Source organism: Pteropus medius, unplaced genomic scaffold (genome assembly GCF_902729225.1).
Source record: "Pteropus medius unplaced genomic scaffold, Ma_sr-lr_union100, whole genome shotgun sequence".
NCBI lineage: Eukaryota > Metazoa > Chordata > Mammalia > Chiroptera > Pteropodidae > Pteropus > Pteropus medius.
The window spans coordinates 4,511,233-4,529,339 of record NW_024344374.1 but is presented as its reverse complement, the minus strand read 5'-3'; the positions used below and the strand labels follow the sequence as shown (position 1 = coordinate 4,529,339).

The following is an 18,107-nucleotide window of genomic DNA, read 5'->3' as shown; positions in this document are numbered from 1 at the left end:
GCAAAGTATTCTGGTTGGAAGGCATACCATAAGTAAAAGCAGGTGTGTTCAAAAGCATGTGACGTGTTAGAATGTGAAGTCCCTTGGTGCGTCTTTGGTGGGAAGAGTGTTGGTTAAAAGGCAATTACCTCAGAGTGACTGAATTATGGGAAATTCACACTTTCTAAGGTATACATACCTATAAGTTTGGAAAGTTAACAATGAAAGACAAGAACAAGAAATGCCTAAAATTAACTATCTCAATTTCTACCTTAACCCAGGAAAAGAAAAGCAAATTAAATGTAAAGTAAGTTGAAGGAAGGAAATAACAGAAATAGGAGCAGAAATCAATGAAATGCAATATGGACAAACAAACAAACAAAACAGTTATAGTAGTCTCCCCTTATCTACAGAAGAGACATTCAAGACCTTCCTGAAAAATCAAATAGTCCCAAACCCTAACTATATTATGTTTTTTTTCCTATACGCACGTACCTTTGATAAAGTTTAATTTATAAGTTAATTTATAAGTTTAATTTATAAGCACAGTAAGAGATGAACAACAATAACTAATAATAAAATAGAACAATTATAACAATGCACTGTCATAAAAGTTATGTGAATGTGATCTCTCTCAAAATATTGTGCTGGACCCACCCATCTTGTGATGACGTGAGATGAAACAGCGACTCCACGATGAGGCGACATCGGAGAATTGCATCGCCATTGTGAGGTGGTGTCAGGCTACCATAAGGGGGACTTGAACAGTAGCACTACAATACCCTGACAGTGGACCTGATACCCGAGATGGCTACATAATATAAATGCAAGTGACTAATGGACAGACAGCTGAGCGTATCCAACGTGAGTGTATCATCTGGTGCGAGCGTATCCAGTGTGGAGATGCTGGATAAAGGGCTGAGTCGCGTCTGGGGCGGGAGGGAGCTGAGCTTGCTACTCGGAACTGCACGCTATTGACAACATGAGTTGTTTATTCTGTAATTGTCCATTTAATATTTTCAGACCACAGTTGATCTCAGGTAACTGAAATGGCAGAAAAACAAAATCATGGATAAGGGGGCCTACTGTAAACCAAAAGCTAATTTCCTGAAAAAAATCAATAAAGATGACAAACCGCTAGCCATACTGATCAAGTTAAAAGAGAGTAAACACAATTGCCAATATCAGAAATGAAAGAGGGGACACTGCTACCAAGTTTACAGTCATTATGGGGACAATAAGAGAATATTATGAAAAGATTTTTGCCAATAAATTCGACAACGTAGATGAAATAGACATATGTCTTAAAAGATACCAATTAACAAAACTGACTCAAGAAGAAATAAGAAATCTGAGTATCCCAATGTCTGTTAAAGAAAATAAATTTGTAATTTAAAATCTTCTAAAAAAGAAAGCTCCAGACCCAGATATCTTTACTGATAAATTCTATCAAGCATTTAAGGAAGAAATCATACCAATTCTCTGCAAACTAGTCAGAGAAGAGAAGATGAGGGAACACTTCCCAACTCATTTTATGAGACCAACATTACCTCGAAACCTAAACCAGGCAAACACATTAAAAGAAATTAAAAAGAGACCAACATCCTTCATAATATAAATGCAAAAACCTGTAACAAAAATTCAGCAAATCAAATCAGGCAAAGTATACGAAAAGGAGAATACATCAAGTGTTTGAATATTATACAATTGAAATTAAATTTGTATATTTTACCATATTAACATATCAAAGGAGAAAACCTATATGAATTTCTCCAAAGATGCAAAGAAAGCATTTGGCAAAACTTAACATCAATTTCTTGTGAAGTTAAGCATGTATAGACTCAGCAATTTCACTCCTAAGTTACTCAAGATAAATGACAATATATGTCTACACAAAGACTAGTATGCAATGTTCATAGTAGTTTTATTCATACCAACAAAAACTGGAAACAATTCAAATAACCATTAACAAGGGGAATAGATAAATGAGTAGTAGTATACTCAGACAAGTGAAAACTTAGAAATAATAAAAATAGCCTATGATACCTACAATGACATAGATGAATCTCCATGTTCTTATGCTAAGTGAAAAAATCCGGACGTAAAAAATACATACTATATGATTTCATTTATATGAAACGATAAGAAAGATAAATTTAATCTGTTGTGACAGAAAGCAGATCAATGGATGCCTAGGACCAAGCGTAGGTAAAAAGTTGATTGAGAAAGGGCACAGGAAACATTTTTAGGATGATGGAAATGTTCTATATATTGTGATACTGATTATACAGGTGTATAAATATGTCAAAGGTCACCACATGTACCCATAAGATGGGTTCATTTTAATATGTAAGTTACACCTCAATAAAACTATATTTATTTATTTATTTTACGAAAGCACATCCATTTCATTGGGAAAAGGGAACTGCCATTGGAGAGTCTTACAGTTGCTGGGTATGAATTCGAACTGAACCACGGAATGTTCTGGCATCACTGGTGAGGTCAAAGAAGCTTGTCTACTGGGGCTCTGGTGACGGTTTGAATCCTAACAGTCATACTGGTGCAGTAGGCACAGACAGTGCTGCTGATGTTGCCAGTTCAATGAAATTCTGAAGATATCAAAACACTGGAGCACTTTGATTTACACCTTTGTACTTGGGTCATTCCCGGCGGTTCCCAGAGAAGCAAGATCTGCCTGGCTTCATGGTCAAGGGGGTCGAGTCTCCAGCCACTTTTCCAGGAAGCCCCCAGTGCTGGTGCTGATGCTGGTGCTGGTGCCGATGCTGGTGCTGGTGCCAGCCCTGTGGTGAAGAGGAATGAAAGCAGAAGCATTTAGAGGTACGGAGAACATGGCTTTAAGAGCTGAGAGTTTGGCCTGGTGGCACAAAGCTCACTAGACAAGACTGTGTCTCTCCTAGGGAGGAAATAGAGTGAGAACCAGGGTGTTCTCCCCACCGTGGCGTGGGCAGACAGGACGGACTAGGGGGTGAGGTTTATGTTCACAAGTCTCAGCATGACTGGAAGAGATATTACAGGCAGGTACATGCACAAGAGACTTTAAAACTCTAGGCCCAAGATATCTATCTTGAGCTCACACTCTTCTGGGGTAATCTCACTGACCTTCCAACTCCTTCCAATGCCACCAACTCCTTCTTCTAGGTGGGGCTCATGAGCTACGGTGCTCATTACTATTGCCGAGTATAAGCTTTGTTCCTCATGGTGTCACCAGCATAAAGAGGCAACTCAAACTTAGGCCACCAGAAGGGATAGTCAGGCCCTCTGTCCTCAGCCAGGATCTTTGGGTCATATTCACCAGTGTCCTTGCCTCATTTCACATCCTTGGTCATAAGAAAGCCAAAACCTGACAGCGTTCTAACTAAGCACATTTCACATATTTACTACTAAAACCTAATAAATGTCTGTTTCCTGATACTACAGATTTATCTTGCAATAGACACTACTGTTCAAATAATATTGATAATGGCTAATACTTATAAAGCACTTACATTGTCCCAGAAACAGTGCTAAGTGTTCGAAATGTATGATTTCACTTAACCCCTACGACATTCTATGAGGTGGTTGCCGTTATTCTCATTTCACAGATAGGGAAACTGAGGCTCTTAAACTTTCAGTCACTTGTCCAACTAGTACGTAATAGAGGAGGGATTTGAACCCAGGTCTGTCTGTTCTAATTATCATCCCCACCACTACCCTATCATCATTGGTGATAAAGAAGAGGAGAACTTTTTCTCTTAGCCCCTATGCTGTGGGTACAACTTTTTGGTGACTGACTGAGACACATATCTGCGATTAACACAGAGTCAGACAAATATTGTCCTTCTCTGTGTTGACAGTGGGTCCCTACCCTTCAGGTCCTCGAAGGGTCTCAAGAAACAGCTTAGCCTGGTAGCAAGAGAAAAGGAAATTAGTTGTTCCATTGAAACACATTGCCATTTTGGTCCATCCTCGGTTTCCTGATGAACGATGATAATGATTCTGTGTTCCAGGTGCTGCAGTTGGCTGAGCTTTGATCCCGCTGATATCACCCGGCTTCAGTGCCCTGGAGAGTCATGCTGAGGATCTAGTGGGGCAGAGAGGGCTCTCAGAGTCTTGTGCCCCAACTTTCCTAACCATGCTCTGATTCCCCTGCTCCCCACTGTAAGTCTTGGGGCCTTCAGTGGGGTGCTTATAGAAGCATGTGGGAGAAAAAACTCTTAAGCTCTTTCATGAGAAGAGCTTCCACCCAATCTTGAGACTCCCAGCACCCCTCCATGAGGCTGGATTTGGTGGGAGCGAGAGTGGGTAGTGGAGGCGCGGGATTTCATTACAGCAAGACTAATGAGGGGCTTCCTTCTTCAGAACCAGGTGCCATACTGCATGGTGTAGGCTCCAAATGTAAGCACGGAGGAAATCCAAGGAAGGAGAGGTGGTGAGAGCTAGGGCAGCGGAAAAGCCTTCAGAAGCAGGGAGCCATCAGCAAAGGGGCAGGATTCAGATGAGAAAGACATTTTTGGCAGAGAGCAGATGAAAGGTTATGCTAAATGATACCTAAAGGGAGGGGTTGGAGGGGAGGGATGTAGCCTGGAGAACCAACCCCATGGGGAGCCTGAGCAGCAGAGCAGACTGGGCCTGGAGGAGGATGAGAGCAGAGTTTTCAGGAACAGGGCCGTGCCATGCAGGGAGTGGCTTCCAAGGAAGACCAAACCCGCTGGATGGAGAGAAGACAGAGGGGCTGGAAGCCGGAGTCCCGTTAGGAGGTCTGATTTTATCGCCCAGTTCCAACATGTGGGCGTCCCCCTCCCCCACCCTTCAACACCTGCACCAAGCAATTATCCAGCACCAGCTGGGTGTCCTACAATTCAGCTCAGTTCTGACACTCCACCCGGAGAGAGTCTCAGGTCCCCCGGGGTTAAGGGCTCAGTCCTACAAGGCTGCCCTCGCCCTTACTTCAGACACACATCAAAAGTCCAGGGTGTCACCTGTGCTTCTGACTGACGGCTATAAATCGAAGGTTCTCATGACCCCTTCTTTGGGTTCAATTAATTTGCTAAAGTGGCTCACAGAACTAAAAGAAACATTTTACTTACTAGATTATTGGTGTATTATAAAAGAATGTAAATCAGAAACAGCCAGATGGAAGAGATGCGTAGGGCAAGGTTTGGGAAAAGGACTCAAAGCTTCCACGCCCTCTCCCCAAATCTCCAAGTGTTCACCAACCCAGAAGCTCTCTGAGCTCCATCCTTTTGGGTTTTTATAAAGGCGTCATTTCGTAGTTCATTGTTGATTAACTCATTGGTCGTTGGAGATAGATTCAACCTCCAGCCCCACTCCCCTTCCCCCAGATGGGTGTGGGGCACTGGAGGTTCCAATCTTCTAATCACAGGGTTGGTTCTCCTGGCAACCGGCCCCCATGCCGAAAGTTGCCTCATTAACATAACAAAAGACACCTTGATCATTCTCATTCCAAGGATTTTAGGAGCTCTGCGCCAGAAACAGGGAGAGTCAAAACCAAATATATTTCTTATTATACATGATAATATTATAGGAAGCAGGTGACATAATTTTGTCCCCTGGTCATCACCCAGTTACCAACCCTAACACAGAATTCACATACCTCCCATCCCTTAAGGACACACTGCAGGCAATGGGACTGGAGTTAACTTGCAAATTTTAAGAAAACTCTGAGTTATGAAATCTTGTCCTAGCCCTGCTACTTTCCTTGAGTTCCTGGGAGTTTGCTTTTAGGTTCACAGCAAAAGACGAGAAAACAACACTTGACCCTGCAATCTTGATGCCTAGAGCGCCTTCAGACCAAAGGTGAGTTCCTGTGGCCGATCTTTTCTTCCCGCCCTGTGGATGGCACTGCACCCCTAGGAAGCAGGGACCTTTCCCCAGCCTGTGGTGTCACACCACCTTTCCCTCAAGCGGGACTCGTAGGACATGGGTGCCAACGTCACTCCACCTCCTGTTACCCCCTAGGGTCTCATTAGAGTTTGTCAAAGTCTTGAGCAGTGCAGGACTTGGCCTTGAAGACAATTCTTAGAAGAGAAGCCTGCCCAGATCTGAGCATCCTAAGATTGTCAGCTCCTGGGAAAGCCCTTTGGGACACCCTTCACCATCCATGGACCCTTGAGCATCAGAGATACAGAAAGAAACCCATGAACCTAAATCTTCCCAAGCAGGAGCCTGTTTCTCAGGACTGCCTTTCCTTCCCACCTCCAGCTCCAAGGACTTCCTAGTTACCTGAAAGTTCCTGGCAGCTCCACCTGGGCCTATAGGTGTGAATTCTCAGGATTGTGACAGAATTATTTGAAGGATGTTTGTTTAGCGTTTGCAAATTTGAATAGGCCTCTGAGACGAGGAGCCTATCTTTACTGGGCGTTTTTCCCTGCACGCAGGATTCTTTCTACTCGCCATCCTGGGTGATGTCATTGAACACCCCCAGCAAGGCTGAGAGGTTGGTACCATTAGCCCCGGCTTAGATAGGAGTAAATAGGAGCACACAGAGGTAAAGTTGCTTTTCTGAGTTCGCACGACTAGGAAGTGAGGGAGGCAAGATTCTCTGTCTTACTTTGCTGATAGCTGTGCTCTGGTGCTGGGCTGTCCGAGACAGTATTTGCTAGTCATTACAGCAGCTATTTAGGTTCAAGTTTAATGAAAATCAAGTAAAATTAAAAATTCACTTTCTCGGTCAAAGTAGTCACATTCCAAGTGCTCAATTGCCCAACAGGCCTCGCGGCTGCCATACCACAGAGTGCAAATATGAAACACTGCCGCCCTGGTGGCAAGTTCCGTGGACAGCATGTAGTCTGGTGCTTCTGGGCAAGGAGCAGTTTTCCTGCCTCTTGTCACCTGGCCCAAACCATTCACTACAATAGCTCCAAATGCCGCCTTAAGAAAGCATGACCCTGACTTGTTTTTCTTTTCTTGCTGCCAGCTTTCTCCAGCCTCCAGGACAGTGGCATGAACCTTTGTCACTGCGACACAAGGAAAGAATGAGATTCGAGCACTGAGAAGGCACTCACACTGACTGTCCACCAGGAGAACTGCAGTGAGCAAGGTCCCTGGCCGTGGCCCCAGGCAAAGGGGCAGGCTCTCTTAGTCTCGGCCTGGACTTTGCTGATGTCTTTCAGGAATCAGAGTGCCCTCATGGCCACCAAGCAAACTATGCTGTGGCCAATTGTCCCTGGAAACAAGGCCTCCACTAGCTTCTGAGGGTTAGAGGCCAAGGAAGGTCAGGTTTTCATAAAGTCCCAATTCCTCTTGGCTTCTCTACACTCAGAACTTGCATCTGAATGAGAAAAAGAAACCTCATCCTCTGATCAGCCATGTGGTTTCTTTCTATAAATAAACTTTGCTGAAGGAATGCTCCCAGCACGTAGCCTGGGGGACACTGAGCAGCCTTTGGGCGGTGCCTCCTCTACCTTCAAAGCCGCATTCCCTGGGACATCCAGTTACCTTCTCCTTGTGAACCTCCTGCTCTCGGCATCCAGCACAGAGGCCGGGCCCCACTTCCCTTGTCTGTGCTTCAGCAGCCTCAGCCCCATTTCGCAGCCTGTTAATTTCTGGTCCAAAGACAGCCTCCTGACCCCATATCTTTTCCTGCTGGCTGTGGATCCCCCTCCTACTGGAGCGGAGTGGGGAGAGGGGTTGCAGGCTCTGTTTCTGACTGCGAGCCAGCTGACTCATGATAAGTAGAAGTCAAGATGGCAGCGTTCTTCCTAACCCAGTGGTGAGCATGTATTCCAAGCCCCGTGCTGCAGTGACCAGCTGGTCTGGACATGCTGACCATGACCTTCTCTTTTCCTCTGGTCATGTCTCTAGCAGAGGAGAGAGAAAATCCTTTGCTCCTTGAAGAGGGGTGGGAAGGATCCTGGATTCTCACTTTAACCTTTTGGAATGTAAAAACATCTCTCCATAGGCCAGTTGAGCCCCCATTGAGTGTCTCAGGCTTTTACAACCAAGACATCTCTTCATGGTCTGGGCTTGGTCCCTTTTGAAATATAAGTACTCAGAAAGATGGAGGTCCAGTATTCCTGGCACTTTGGAGGCTTAACCTCTATTGATCTAGCACAGTTGTAACCATTGTCCCTCCTGGGGAGGAGATAAGAGAAGTTTTACTTTTGGATTAGAGGAATTAACAAAGGGCTACAGATCTAATCCTCGCAGTGCGTGAACAAGCAAAATGTGCCTAGGAGAAGTGAAGGCAGACATTCTCCGTCTTTATACAGTGCATATTTCTGTCTCAGAGGCCAAGGTTCTCACAGGAGCACTGAGAAAGCCAGAGAAGGTCTGTTTCTCCACACGGGGCGGCAGAGGAAAAAGACCATCCTTGGGATTTGCTGATGGAAACGTGAACTGCAATAGCTCTATGGGGAAGGAATCAGACGTATCCATTCTGACCACACGCCTTAATATCCCAGAAATTCCACTTTATGGAATGGAACAAGTGGAAATGAAACAAGAGGTCTGAAGAATCTATGTATAAGAGTGCAAATTGCAGGACTGATAGAAATGGAAACAAAAGGAAAATGACTATCAGTAAGAAATATCACATAAATTGCTAATGGAGTTATACCATGAGGTATTATGCTGTTTTTTTAATGTTTATTCTATATCCTGACCTGGAAGAATTTCCATTATATACTTAAGTGAGAAAGGCAGAATGCAAGAGATATATAAAATATCCATTTTGTAAAACAATGAAAAAACTTATATGTACACCTGTCATATATATACATGATTCTATGACCATGGAGAAAGACTTGGGAGGATAGACGTCTAATATTGTCTTTGGGAAGGTAGAGATGGGGAAGGAAAATGGCAAGGATCAAACACAGCGAAAAAGAAAAATATGCATAGCTCAGTATCAAAGGACAATTTAGGATATAAAGTCCTCTCTGTGATATTACTAAAGTAAATCCAAATTGAATCGGTTCGTGGACAAGGACTAGGCTATCGACAAATGAAAATGTTTTATTTTGAAACTCAGATTTATTTATTCACTCAACAAACATATTGAATGTCTACTGTTTGCCAGGCACTATTCTCGTCTCTGGAGAGAAGATGGTCCTGGACCAAATCTTTGTACTCATGGAGTTTACGCTCCAGTGAGGGAGATAGACAGTGACTTATGGTCAAAAGTAAATGCATCAGAAAATGTCAGGTGGTGATGAGTGCTATGATGAAAAATTAAACAGAAGGACCAGAGCAATGGGGCTGCAGAGCAGCGGGGCTTATTTCTGGACCCTTTCTGGGAGGACTCCCATTAGCAGAGCCCAAAACCAAACACAGCACTCTTCTGAGTGGTCTAACGAGCTTGGGGCAGAGGCGGTGAAGATGCACCTGCTTTTCTCCTGGAAACATATACCATGTTATATGTAGAATAAAATTGTTCTGGAGGCAGTAAGTTGTCAGAGCAGATGATATGCAATCCGGAATCAAGCCTTCTAGATTCACCTCTTGGTTCTTCTTATTAGTTGCATGACCTTGAGCAAGTTGTTTAACCTCTCTGTGACCTTATCAAAAAAATGGGAGATACTAATTTTATCTTTTGCCATGGAGATACAGAATTTTAAAGATTTAAACAATGCCTTGTACATAATACAAGCTGAAGAAAAATACTTCTTGTTAATACTATTACTGCCTATTATTATTGCTACTGCTACTGACAGGTCAGCCCTCTCTTAGGATGTTGACTCACACTGAACTTGTAGAATTTTGAGGACCTGGTTTCAAACTTACAAACCGTCACCTCTGATTGGCAGGGAGGGGAAAGAGGTGAAGACAGTAATGGGACATTACTGCTTTTGAATTATGCAGTCTGAGCAGACCTCTCTGAGGAGGTGATATTTGAGCTGAACGAAGTAGGCTGACAAAATGTTTTTATTAGGGAAATGAACTTGCGTGAAGCAACATATACCCAACCTGAAGATGCTTTTGGATGTACTCCTAACAACCAAGTTGATGAAAAAATAATTTACATCTGGAATATTTGTCATATGACTAATAAAAATAATTTATTTGTATTAATGTTCTCTTTTAATCATTTATGAAGTATGTCAGGTAGAAACCGTTTTTGTATATTATTGAAATACATTATCTCATCAAAACACATTGGTTTATGTAGAACCTTGTATTTTTCCTTATGTCATGTTTTTTAAACAGAAAATCTCTGAAATTTTCGGTATAACCCTATCACAGAAAACTGATTCCCTGTTATTATGGTGACTCATTTTAAAACAAAATTATAAAAAATTATTTTTTAGATTTAAAAAAGAATAACTTATTATTTATAGACTTCCCAAGAATTCCAAGAAACTCTTTTTTGTTGTCGTTATTCTAAAATCTCTAAGATAAATATCAACCAGGAATTTAGAAACGTCACTTTCTAGAGTGAAGAGACAGACTTAAATAAGATATTGGAAAAAATGAACACATAAGGAAATGTTAGATCTATGAAGGAAAATAAAGCAGGATAACGGGTTAGATTAAAATGCAAGTTGCTGTTTTAAATAGGGTGGTCCGTGATGAGGAAAACACATAAACAGATAAAGACAAAGAAAGCACCAGACATCTGAGCAATCAAAGCGGAGGGATAATGGGCCATGGACCCATGGACTGACAAGTTTCGACTTGAAAGCTCAGTGTTTGGAAATTTATTGCAAAGAGAGGAAGAAAGTGCATTCCAGGAGCCAGACACTGCACATGCAGACGGAGGGAAACCGAACCAGCCTGAGCTCGTTTAGAAATGGCAAGGAGCTGGGTGAGGCTGTAGCAGAGGAGTGGCAGGTTGCTCTAGCTACAAGGTAGAACTAGGACAGGTACAGAATGCCTTGTGCCCATGCTTGGGAGTTTAGCTTACAGGGAACCAAGATCACAACATGGATCTGATCCAGTTAATTCTGTAAAAGATGCCTGGCATAGCAGCGTGACCAAGGGACTGAAGTCTACCTTCCCCAAGTCCCCGGCAGGATCGTAGCACAGACCACAGCAGGACACGTCCTAATTTCCTTGCCATTGCCTGCACACTTGAGAATCGGTTTTTTTCTTCCTGGCAGCATGGACAGAGATCCTGGTTGCCTATCCCAACATCCATTTTCTGCCTTTCGCATAGCAGTGGAGCTCCCAGCTTCAGCAAAGCACAAAGCTGCATAGAATAATAACTTTATTTCCCAGCCTCGTTCATGGCTAGAGCTAAGTTTCAACATGAGATGTAAAAGAAAGAGTTGTGGGAGCTTCCTGGAAACCGTAAAAGATTCCTAGACCCTGTCTTCACCCTCCTTCTTTATCTCCTGCTTTCTGTTAGAGACGACGGAGGTGTGATGGTTGAAATTCGAGCCATCGCCTAGAACCAAAAGCATGGTGAAGAAACCAGAAAGAGCAAGCCTGGCTTCCCAGTGATTGTGGAGCCGCCATTGCAGCCTTGACTTCTTACCTCTGACCTTTGTTCCATGATAAATAATCTATCATATTTAGGTCACTGTCATTATGAGTTTTCCATCCCTTGCAGCTTTCAAAGTCCAAGACAAGGAAAGCATATGCATTTTCTGGTTTTGGTTTTGTAAATTTTTCCCTGTTGCAATGTTGCTGCACTTGGGGAAGAATAGTTCAGTCCAGTGAACTGAAAGCTGAGAGGAGGAAAGAGCCCGCCCTGGAAGCAGGCATGGCAGGCGTACCTGGTGAGGTGTGCTAGCCGTAGCCTCCCACGGCACTCCCACATTCTCAGTCCAACTGGTTGTGTCTCTTTTGCTGTGTTTTATGGATTTCACAAGGGCTGCCTTATTTGCCTTCGGGAGAAATGTTTAGACAGAATTGGCTTGAGAATTATGGTCATCCTTTTATGCATTCACTGTTTGTTGAGCACCGACTCTGTGCCTTGCACCATGATAGCCACATTCAGAACAAGGAAAGCAATGGCTCTGCTGCGTTCTGTGTTGATCAGACCACTTGGGAAACGGTAGATTCCATTGGGGTCACATTATTGACAAACTCAAACATATCCAGACAGAACCTAGGATGATAAATGTCTGGGCCACACCCTTATCTCACATTTTTAAAAACTTAAGGCCTAAGGGTAAGGGCGATTCTGGATATGGCAGATGTTCTATTTTGGTCTAACTAGAATCCTTTGCCTCCTTATTCTGGTAAGTAATTCCCCTGCTTTGTAGACAAGCTACATCTTCCCCATTCCTTGTGATTCTGAAGGAGCTCTCAATTGCAGTGCTCTGACTCCCAGCCACAGGAACAGACACATGTTCTGAACCAGACCAATTAAAGCCCTTCCCTGGGGTTTTAGTCTCTTTCCCTTTGGATTGTAAGTTAAAGGGCGTGTATGTGCAGAGATGGTAGGACTCATATCCCCAGCCGCTTGGGAGAACTTGAAATAGTGAAGTAAACATACAAATAGAAGGCAAACTAAGAAATGCAGAGATGGAGTGTGAGGGTTCAGTTAGCTATGGGAATAGCTCTATCCTCATCATTCTGCAGTTGGCTTACATGAGGCAGTAAATGTCTTTTTATTGGCCTGGCTTGCACTGAGTTTTCTGTCACTTGCAGCACAGTCTTGAATAATACAGGCTATGTTAAAGAGGGATTAGTCATCTTTATTGGTTCGAAAAGCCAAAACTGGACCATGGGCAGAAGTTTCAGGGAGGCAGGCTTGTGCTCAGTATAAGTAGTTCTTTCTAACAATCGGAATGTTATTAATATGATCTAAGAAAAAGATGACCAACCCATTGACAGGTCTGAAGGCCGAGGCCTAAAACAGGTGATTTTGTGTTTCCTCTATGGCTCAATGAATGTACTATTCTAAGGGGAAAATTAGTTCATTCTATTTCTTATGTTCTATTGAAGACATTTAGTTACTTCGCAATTGGAGAAAATACAGTCACGTGTCATGAAATGACAAAGATACATTCTGAGAAATTCATTGTTAGGCAATTTCGTTGTTGTGAGAACATCACAGAGTGATGTTACACTTAAGTCAAAAACGAGAAAAGTATGCAATCAAGTAGCATGCTAAACACGAAATGTATGAGGCTGCTGCCAGCCCGACACAGCATACTGTTTTACAGCAAACTTTTTTTTATAAGTAGAAAGAGTACACTCCAAAATAATGATAAAAGTATAGTATAGAAAATACATAAACCAGTAACATAGTTGTTTATGATCATTATCAAGTATTATGTACTGTACACAATTATATGTACCACACTTTTATATGACTGGCAGCATAGTAGATTTAACATCAACATCACCACAAATGTGTGAGTAATGCATTGCCCTGCAATGCTATGATGGCTGCAATGTCACTAGGAGATAGGAATTTTTCACATCCATTATAATCTGGTGGACCACTAACATATATGTGGTCCACGACATAATAAATGACTGAAGAGGAAGGAGAAATGCACTCTAACTTATCAAACACCTGGATTTGAAATAGCACCTTAAAGTCACTATTGCAACCATCCAGCCAGCAATCTGTCCATTCATCTATCCATCCATCTATCCTTTCATCTAACCATCCATCTATCCATTCAATGAACATCTACTACCTTTTACTCTGTGCTGGTCTTGTGCTAAGTGCTGTGTCTATAAACATAGGAGGACTTGGGCCTCGTTTTTAACTGGAAGAAATATAAGGTCTTCAGAGGGAGTCAGATGGATAATCAAAACAGTATCACAGAGGTGCTGGCACAAAAGAGTATGACTCACTCATACTCTTCAATGACACCATGAAGAAGATAGTAGGGAGAGTAAGGATGGGGGTGTATTAAACATAAATGCAGAGTAGAGGTGATGCCTCAGCTAGATAGGAAGGGGATAATGGGCAGGCAAAAGGCAGATGGGGTGGAGGTGGAAGGTTTTGTCAAAGAGCACCAAGGCATGGACCACCATTGGCCTTTAGAGCAAGGTAAGTGGTAGTGTATGCTACAATGTGGGGTGAGACTAAGGTCCTGGGTTCAACAGAACCCCATGTAATAGATGAGGGACCAGGGTCCACTGTAGAACTGTAATCAAGGAAGAAATCTACCCTGAATCTAAGTGCCTTTAAAGTTACGCTAACGGTAGTATAGAAGATGCACTTGGAGAGAGCATGTTTTTAAGCCTACAGTCAGATATAGCTGTTTTTAAGGTATGTCTAATGTTTTAATGCCTTGGTGAACGCAAAGAGTTGAAAGCTCTGGAGTCAAAGGACCTCAACTAAGGTCACTCTCCGGCTATGAGGCCTCGAGTAGTTCATTTAACTCCTCTGAGCCTCAATTTCCTCATCTGTGAAATGGGGATAATAACCCACCGCGCTTGAATGAAGAAAGCATCCTGCAAACTTAACATAACCACATAAATGCACAGATTTGTTGTTTTGTCATAAAGGGCATTTTGTCAAGGTGTTATTATAATCAAATAAAATTTATAATAATGTTTAATGTCTATGAAGTATAACAGGGAATCTGGAGATAACAGAATTTTTTGAGTGACAAGATGGACTGAATGGAGAAGTTTCGGCCTTGAATTTCAACAGACCCAGGTGACAGAGGATCATTGGTTTATAGGAAAAGGCTGGACATATGAGTCTAAATGAGAAGATCAGTAAAAGAGAGAAGGCAGAGGCAGAAAGGAAGCTCAAGCCAAGCTCCAAACCAAGTACAAAGTCCAGACGCCTATCTAGGCAGCAGAAAGAAGCAATCAGCAGAGATTCAAGTGGAAACAACAGGACAGAGGTCTGAGCCACCAGGGTAGGTAGAATGAAAAGAGTTTGACAGCTGGTAATAAGGATCCTCCTCTACAAAGACTTGGGTTTGTTCATTTAACAAACAATTATTTAGTACCAATTACATTTTAGGGTTTAGAAATACAGTTATATAAGGAGCTAACAATCTGCTGAAAAAGACACATACTAGACAATTCTAATACAACCTAATAAGTGAAACAACAAAAGGGAAACACTGAGTATTCTTAGAGCAACCAGAGGGGCAGCTAATCTAGGCTAAATTGTGTCAGGGACAATTCTGGAAAAGGTAATGACCGGGTGGAGTCTTCAAGGCTGAATGAGAGTTAGCCAGGTGAACCAGATACATTTGGAGGGTGAGGGCATTCAAGGGAGCAGGAAAAGCATGATCAACAGCAAGGAAGCAGGAGCAGGAAATATACGCAGACTATGCTGCCGTGCCATAAATCAGGAATGAGAGGCGGGGAAGGGTAGCTGAAGATGATGGGAGACGAGGTTGGAGAGAGCGATGAGAAAGCTCCTGGGCCAGCCTAGGGAAGGCCAGGACTTCATCCTGAAGGCCATAGGGAGCCATGGAAGCATTAAGCAGCTGAGTGATAGGACAGGAAGAACATTATTGAAAACCAAGTTTCTATGACTGAGGGGACAGAGCAAGGGACTTGGCCACAGAGAGATGGTAGACCAGGAAGACACAAAGAAACAAGAAACAAGGCAGGAAGCTGCATTAGGATTCTGCAGAGAATACACATACACACACACACACACACACACACACACACACACAATTTATCATTAAAAATTGGCTCACATGATCATGGAGGCTGAGAAATCCCAAGACAAGCTGGAGGCCCGTGGTATAGTTCCAGTCCAAGTGTGAGGCCTGAAAACCAGAAGAACCCATGCTGTAAGTTCCAGTTCAATTCTGAGTCCAAAGGCAGAAGAAGACCAATGTCCCAGCTTGAAGACAAGCAAAGAGAGCAAATTCCTCTTTGCTCTCCCTGTTTGTTCTATTCAGGCCTTCCATGGACTAGATGAGGCTCATCCACATTGGGGAGGGCAATTTGCTTTACTTGGTTTACCAGTTTAAATGTTAAACTCATTGAAAAACACCCTCACAGACAAACCCAGAACAATGTTTAACCGTGTATCTGGGCACCCCACAGTCTAATCACATTGACGCGTAAAATTAACCATCAGATAAGCATTACTGGAATCGGAGTCCCACAGCCCAGTGGCCCCGGCTGCTGACGGACTTGGGTGCTGAGCCTGAGCTGATGCTTGGAGTGAGGCCAAATGGGAAGAGGCCCAGAGCCTGGAGAGGGAGTGAGGAGAAGATCAGAAGTGAACAGAGCTGTTAGCAATTGTGGTCAAAGTATAAATCTATATTTACTGACAGAGAAAGATGCCCACTAAATACAGTCGGGGGAAAAGTATTAAAAGGTGGCATTACACAACATGTGTTAAATGATTTCACTTAAAAACATGTTGTATGTAAATGCATGTGGGTGGATGTACACACCCCTAGACTAGGAAAGTCTGGAAGGACAAGCACAAATAAATTAATTGCAGATTTTCTCTGGGTGTCGAAATGCCAGGTGACTTTTACTTTCTTTGTAGCTTTCCGAATTATCTTTTTTATTTTCACAGTCAGCATGTATTATCGTTATAATTGGAAAAATCAGTAAAGCTATTTCCGTTCTGAAAAAAAATATATTTAAAACTCCGAAAGAGAATCTTGCCAAGTCACCCTTTGGTTTCACTCATGGATGGTTCCTCCTTAACATAACCCATAGGTTCTTTCATGGTATGGCTACTACTGTAGGAATATCGACTACTGACCACTATTCTGATGGAACAGCCACCCCATTTCTCACTGCCTCCTTCAGTAACACTGAGCCAGGACAGCCCTGGAAATACCCTGCTGTCTGTCTCTGGGGTCATTAGTTCTCACTCTCCCCTTTCCCTGTTAATTCTTTTCCTCTCTTTTTAGTGAATGTTTACTCTCCACAAGAGTAAACTCAGTCCAGGTACCTCTCTTCCCATAAGCCACTTCTTGATCTCCCCAGTCTGAGTTTAGTGTGCCTGCTTCAGCCTTCCATTTACACCTGATGCATTTTTCTGTCATAGTACCTTTCTGTGTCTTTCTCCATCACTGGATGATGACCTCTTTCCTCCGTCCTTTCCAGGGTGCTGGTTCACAGGTAGACTCCAAAACTTTTGGTTGACTAAATGGACTTTTTGAGTGACCCATAAGAACTGGGATCCAGGTTGTGTTCTATCATGATGTTAACAGCAGGCCAGTGAAGATTTAGAAAGGGAAGATGTTAATACCCTAATTCACAGTAGTAGCCCTCTTCTCTTTCTCTTCTGTTTTGTCTTCATTTTCTTTTCCTCTTCTCTCTCCCAAGCCTACACGCACCTTCTTCCTTTCCTTTCTAGAGAAGCGTTTCTCAAATTCTGGTGCACAAAAGAATTACCTAGGAAGTCTACGATATGCAGATTCTCGGGCCCTGCCCACAGTTCTGATTTCATAGGTCAGGAGTGGAACCCAAGAACTTGCATCTGAACAAGTGTACCAGGTGATTCTGATCCACTTTGAAAAACACTATCTTAAAAATTGTAGGTTCTTTGTTTTCCTTGTCTACTAACATTCACTGAGGGAGGTGTGAATGGTGTTGCCCACAACATTCTCCATTTTCCCAGTCACATCTCCTGATCCCACAAACTCAAATCTATCTCATTGATACAGATCTCATACACATTTGGTTTGAAGTATGCACTGTGGTTAAATAACATCTTCCCAAGCCCTCAGTGCACTTGACTCACAACCGTGGTGACTTTGTCTCATTACTTATATAAGAACAATAATTATCACCATCACCAAAGCCACAATAACTGCTATTTATGAAGTTCCTAATAGGTGCCAGACATTGTGCAAAATACTTTACTAGCATTATCTCACTTAATATTCGCAGCAACTCTATTAGGCAGATACTATCATATCTCCATTCACCTGATGAGGAAGCTGGAATTAGAGAGGTCATGTCCAACGTCACAAACTTGTAAGTGGTGGAGTCATTTGAACCCAGACTGATCTAACTACAAATCCCACGGTCTTCCCACTAAGGCTTCTGATTTATTCTCCTACCTATAACAGTAATAGTAATAATAATAATACCAACAACAACAATAGTAGTAGTAGTAGTATATTCTACATTATTCTTCAAAATTAATTCCAGAAGAATCAAAGTTTTAAAACTAAAAACGTGAAACTTAAAAAGAATTAGAAAAACTTCTGGTGCCCAGCAAGATGGATGAAAGCCCACTACAGCCTACCTTTCTCTAAGCTCTAATTACAACTAAAAATGATGTAGAAGGTATTAAAAGCAGCTAC

General features: G+C 42.6%; 1 long non-coding RNA gene across 5 annotated transcripts in view; it reads right to left on the bottom strand.

The window, feature by feature from the left end:
• Positions 1-593: 593 nt before the first annotated feature.
• Positions 594-18,107, bottom strand: part of LOC120608733 (uncharacterized) — a 50,687-nt gene continuing 33,173 nt past the window's right edge. The window contains exons 4-7 of one of the 5 annotated variants that reach the window (XR_005654505.1): positions 16,844-16,988; positions 15,963-16,025; positions 15,522-15,593; positions 594-4,060 (exon numbers count right to left, since the gene is read on the bottom strand). This is a non-coding gene — a long non-coding RNA (uncharacterized LOC120608733). The remainder of the gene's footprint in view (positions 4,061-15,521; positions 15,594-15,962; positions 16,026-16,843; positions 16,989-18,107) is intronic. The other 4 variants (XR_005654504.1, XR_005654506.1, XR_005654502.1 and 1 more) reach the window with 4 other exon arrangements.